Raw genomic sequence first — 6,439 nt, forward strand, 5'->3', positions numbered from 1 at the left:
TACCTGGGATCCAGCAAGTATATCATTTCCCTGCAGCGCCTCCACTGGAGAAATAAAGTATTACACAATTCCCATTGAAATCAGGGAGGAACGCATGATAGTGTGGGGTCCTCCAGAGCAAGTCTCTGTAGATGAATATCCTCTCTGTAGGTGACTATCCTCTCTGTAGGTGACTATCCTCTCTGCAGGTGACTATCCTCTCTGCAGGTGACTATCCTCTCTGTTGATGAATATCCTCTCTGTAGTTGAATATCCTCTCTGTAGGTGACTATCCTCTCTGCAGGTGACTATCCTCTCTGCAGGTGACTATCCTCTCTGCAGGTGACTATTCTCTCTGTAGGTGACTATCCTCTCTGCAGATGAATATCCTCTCTGTAGGTGACTATCCTCTCTGCAGATGAATATCCTCTCTGTCGATGACTATCCTCTCTGCAGATGAATATCCTCTCTGTAGATGACTATCCTCTCTGTATGGCCATTGTTACAGATTGCAACACCGGACACTATTTATTGAAAAAATACATTGCATTGATTTCTATGAAATCCCGTCCGGGTTGAACACAGACAGCGGCCGTTATGTGACAGGGATGTGTCAAAGAAAGGCTGCTGTCATACATTGTGTGGACTTAGCCTATGCCTGTATCTATCTTTTTCAGGCAGCCTGAGGGCTCCATCCAACTTCTTCAGCCCCTGGTAATCAGATTCCGCACGCTTGGGTTCGGACAGACCCGATAGTGCTTGAGATTCGCTTATCTCTAGTCCCAAATATTGTTTTACACATGAACAGATATCTGCATGGATCAGCTTTTCTATAGATAATATCTTACGGTGTGATGTCAGTATACTTGATATACACAGAAACAACCATCTCTGAGGTGTAGCAGTAATGAAAAATGAACTTTTACTTGCTATTAATTAAAAGAATAGTCAAAAAACAACAAAGGACGGTCCACCTATGACAAACAACAGTTTAACAGTGTTGTTTGATTCCCCCCCCCCCTCCTTAAAAAGGAAAAACAAGGTTCCCCACATAGAAGGCATTAACATCTGGCAACAAAACAAGGCGTACCAACATACAAAACAAAACAAGGCGCACTAACATACAAAACAAAACAAGGCATACCAACATACAAAACAAAACAATGCGTACCAACATACAAAACAAAACAAGGTGCACCAACGTGTTTTCCCCATTAATGTAGGGTTCATCAGGGGACCGGTAACGGTACAGGCTATGTCAGAAGATGAGATAAGATTATAATGCAGCTGGAACATTAATTACAACTAAAGTCATGATAGAGATAGATGAATTCCATGGTGTTAATAGCCAGGCTCATAAGGAGCCATTCAATCAAAGTCTTGTGCCGGATAAGGACAGAGGAATTGTCAGGGCAATGTCAACATCAGTAAGATATAACCCAGGACATCCCAGCTATCTATCACAGCCTGGCATCCTCTGATGCTGTAACATAGTGGTGCATGCACAGTGCAGGATGGCCCCGCTTGTGGGGTATGTAGCATTTGTAGACAGTAGATGTAAAGGTGAGCAGGGCTGGGTCTAACCAGATACACAATGCATAATGGCATGGAGCACTTTTACATGGTGGCACCATAATCAGCGCCAATCTCCATGATTAATCGCTCGTCTGTTAACAATTGCTGAATTGTAGGTGTGGTCTTTTATTTTCTTGGCTGCCCCTTTAACATGGACCAGTTCTTGCATTCTAATTTGCCTTAGAATCGTCCCTTGTAGAATGGCTTGTATATTATGCAGTATAGGACCCTATTCGGGAAGATGATTGAACGGTCGGTCAAAACAATAAATCTATACAGATATTACATGATGGGACTTATTACCCAACTTTTTTTTTTACATCAACTTTATTTTTTAGTGAAAATATTAGCACCCTCATAGTATATAGTACATAGGCCTCTAAGCTGTTGTTGTTGCTTTTTACCTATTTGTTTAATTCCTAATAAAGGTTACAGTAACTTGTAGTGCTACACCTTAGTGATAGTAGATTAAAAATGGTTTAAAAAAGCAACTATGGTGTAAGGTAATCTGAGTAGACGAAAGTCATAGGTCTCTAACTCTCCCTGCGGGGTCCCCTATTGTTCTCGGCATAGCTTCTTAACCACAAACTGTATTACATAGTCTTTTATTTTTGTCCGCTAGACAATGGGGATTGCAACTATTACAAAGACCCCCTATAGATTCTTTAGTGGTAAGGAAATGTTTTTATGAGGGGGAGGGGCGGTCAGTTTCATGCAAGAACAAAGTATCTGGGCGTCTGTGTCTTTGCAGGTGTATCCATTGTTACAGTCTGTGGGTTTATGTATGTCCGTTTTTTTTTTATTAATAAAATATTATATTATACTATGACGGTGAGAAGTTTACTATTATATATATAATATATATTTTATATGTTATATTTAGCCATGATTCATTGTTCCCCAACCTTAGGCTATGTTCACATGATGTAAGAGTCCCGCCGTTCCGTGACCCGGCCGGGTTACGGAGCGTCCGGTCTCTGAAAAGATCGGCATGATCTTTCGGCCCACAGAGTTCTGATGCGGGGGCATCCGTGCGCGCCCACATCAGAGTTCCCCACTGCACGCTATGAAGCTTGCGGCCGCAGCCGCTGTTGTGTGCACTGACATGGTTTTCTACAGCCGCTATTCAATGAATAAAGGCCGCAGAAAACTGACAGGTCAGTTGTTTGTGGCGCCGCTAGGGGTCCCGGCCGGAGTGTATACTATGTGTATACGCTCCGGCCGGGATCCCATAGACACCCGGCCAGTGTATTTTCTAGTATTTACTACGGCTGTTGTTGCAATCGGCAACAATGGCCGTATAAATACGAAAAAAATACGTTGTGTTAACATAGCCTTAAGCTGTAAAGCTGTCGCAAAACTACAATTCCCATCATGCCCTGATAGCCAAAGACTAGGGAATTGTAGTTTTGCTACAGCTGGAGAGTAAAGCCCCTATTACACGGGACAATGTGGAGAGAAAGCGAGCACCAACTTATCAGATCAGCGCTCGCTTGCTCCTCTTTCCCCTGCCCACTACTGGCACTATCACATGCGCCGACAGCGAGTGAGGAGGAGTGGGAAAGAGCCTCAGTTGCCCCTAGCAACCAATGAGATTCCACCTTTCATTTTCCAAAGAGTCTGTGAGGAATGAAAGGTGGAATCTGATTGGTTGCTAGGGGCAACTGGGCCAGATTCACTTTACCCCATGTTTGATAAATCTCCCCCCATGAGTATAGGCTGTATCTATGTTTCCCAGACAGTCCTCGGGCTGCATCCACCTTCTCCAGGCAGATTCAAATGCCGATCCTTCCGGTTCATGCAAAGTTCGCTAATCTCTACTGGAGAGCCACATGTTGGAGAACACTGCATTAGGATATCATCTGCATGGCTTTGCCTAGAGTACACACACCAATTAAAGGGGAACTCTAGTAAATTTACATTTTTCATAAGAGATACTCCCTAATGGACAATTGTCTAAAGTGTTGCCTGCAGCCAGGGCCGTCTTACCCATTGGGCAGTGTAGGTGGCTGCCCGGGGGCCCTTGCGTCCTAGGGGGCCCCTGCCCTCTGGGACACACCTGTATTTTTTGCTTTATAAGACGCACTTATAAAACTAAGTGCGTCCTATAAAGCGAAGACGGCTTCCAAGCAGTGCTGAGCACCACAAGGAAGCCGTCCTGCCCGCCCCCTGTATTGCCGCTCACTAAGCATATGCATAGTGAGCGGCCCTGAGCGACCCCCTCCGCCCGCCCCTTCTATCGCTTCTCAGCTGAGCCGATCAGAAGCCCAGGAAAGTGCAATGAGCAGCATTTTCCTGGGCTTCTGATCGGCTCAGCTAAGTGGCAATAGAAGGGGTGGGCAGTCCAGGAACTCACCCGTCCGGCGGCCCCAGCAGCTCCTCTCCGGTCAGCGCGCCACTCCCGTCATCCTCCGGGCACAGGCAGCGGGGTACACAGACGCTGCCTGTGTCCTGGATGTGTCGTGCAGCCGGACACTTCCGGCACAGGCAGTCTCTCTGTACCCCGCTGGGGGGCATTGGCTACTATGGGGGCACTGGCTACTATGGGGGGCACTGGCTACTATGGGGGCACTGGCTACTATGGGGGGCACTGGCTACTATGGGGGCACTGGCTACTATGGGGGGCACTGGCTACTATGGGGGGCACTGGCTACTATAGGGGTACTGGCTACTATGGGGGGCACTGGCTACTATAGGGGTACTGGCTACTATGGGGGGCACTGGCTACTATGGGGGGCACTGGCTACTATAGGGGTACTGGCTACTATGGGGGGCACTGGCTACTATGGGGGGGCACTGGCTACTATAGGGGTACTGGCTACTATGGGGGGCACTGGCTACTATGGGGGTCACTGGCTACTATGGGGGGCACTGGCTACTATGGGGGGTACTGGCTACTATGGGGGGCACTGGCTACTATGGGGGGCACTATATGGGGGGATTGACTACTATGGGGGGCACTATATGCAAAGATGTGGGGGATTTGATGGCGGCGGTTGGGGGGGGGGCCCAATTCGCACCTCTGCCCAGGGGCCCATAATGCTGTTAAGATGGCCCTGCCTGCAGCAGTCCAGAGATGTTCAGGTCCAGGCAATGTAGACGGTGGGGGACAACATTGGTTTGCCACATTACTGGTCAGTCATTAAAACTACAGTAGAAGGGTTGGTGATACATGGATTGAATAAAAATAAAGTGTTTCTGGAAGGTTCCTCCCACCATGCATGGCCTTTAAGATCTAAAGACCTCAAGACCTATAGCCTATATAGTATGCACGTCGTTGTCCCCCATTGGTTTTGGTCCATAGAAAATGCAGGTCACATCATTATACCAATTTTATTTAAGGATTATGGGACTGATGGAGTCATCAACTTAACAGGTTGTCCATCCTGCCTGATAAAATCCTTGAATGCACTTACCCTCAGTATGCTCTCAGCAATTTTAGGCAATTGATCTATCTACTTAAGGAAAACATTAAGTGTGGTCTCCCTAACTCCTATTGGATACTCCATAGACCCTTCAGTTCTTCATGGTACCAGTAGGACTTTGCAGAACCCAACAGGCTCCATAACTCTACCATGTGGATGAAAATGATAAATTATCAGATGATAAAAATTAGATTATAAGTGAAGGCATCAAGTCTCTTGTTAAGATATTGGATCCTCCTAAAGAGCAATCAATAAGGTTATCCACTATCAGAGGCAAATCGGTGATAATCCACAGCAGCGATTAGCGGTGATCAATCAATTAGAGGTCATTAGATGCTTCAACTTCCCATTTACTCTGCTGATTGAAATGTGCTAGTGCATATAGAGAGAATAAAGTGGGCACTGTATATTACACGGCCGGTATACTGATGTGAGTTCTAGTATACAGACTAAAGTATATACAGTATTACCAATCTGAATACAAATCCATATGTGAATGGGAACATAGACCTTAACATTCTCAGACTGGGGCAGGACCATCTCTCTTGATGCTCAAGGAAGAAGCTTCACATTGATCACCTAGCCCCATGTATTTTTCCCTCCAACCCCCAATTCTCAATGCAGCTTCACAGGAACCTTGTAGATTCTCCTGGTACCTGCACAGGCCCCAGTCTGGGACAAGTGTTCATGGCTCTCATATCATGTCTCTGTTCAGACCTGCATCCTGTGATAGGAAACTGCAGCTCATATACTGAGTAATACAACTCTTAACAGGTCACCCAATGGGAGCCAATTAGCTTGAACAACGTTTTACAGGTGACAGAGAACTCAAGGGGTAGCAGGCTCAGAGTGACATTCACACTCCATGGTTTACCCCTTAAACTGCCAGTCAACACCAGTACCTACTTAAAGGGAACCTGTCACCCAGACTATGCAATCTAATGTATTGCCATCATGTTATAGAGCTGAGCAGATTGATATATATTATTATGGGAAAAGATTTGGTATAACTTGTAACACGCTGATTGAAATCCCCGATCATTCTGTGTTAAGGAGTCAAGTGGGCGGTGTCACTCATTGGACTGGACTCTTTAGCATGGAAACATCAGAGAGTTCAATTAATAAGTTACAAGTTATAAAGAATCTTTCCCCATAGAGCTATATATCAATCTGCTCAGCTCCTTCTGCTCTATAACATGATGCCAATAGCTTAGGTAGCATTTTCATGGTGACATGTTCCCTTTAAGAATTATAGGAAGTGTTTGAAGCCTTTACTCCTTCACGCTTTAAAATAAGTGAAACTGTGTCTATAAAGTTACCATGTGCACGGCATACACTTGCGTGGCCCCTCTCATCACTGCAACAAGCAGGGCTGCAGTGTACTACAAGGCCTGCTGCAGGTGCAAACTCCCTAGATAACCTTACAAGCTCACATTCTCCTTGGATCGGTCACTGATGTA

Source organism: Dendropsophus ebraccatus, chromosome 12, assembly GCF_027789765.1.
Source record: "Dendropsophus ebraccatus isolate aDenEbr1 chromosome 12, aDenEbr1.pat, whole genome shotgun sequence".
Taxonomy (NCBI): Eukaryota; Metazoa; Chordata; class Amphibia; order Anura; family Hylidae; genus Dendropsophus; species Dendropsophus ebraccatus.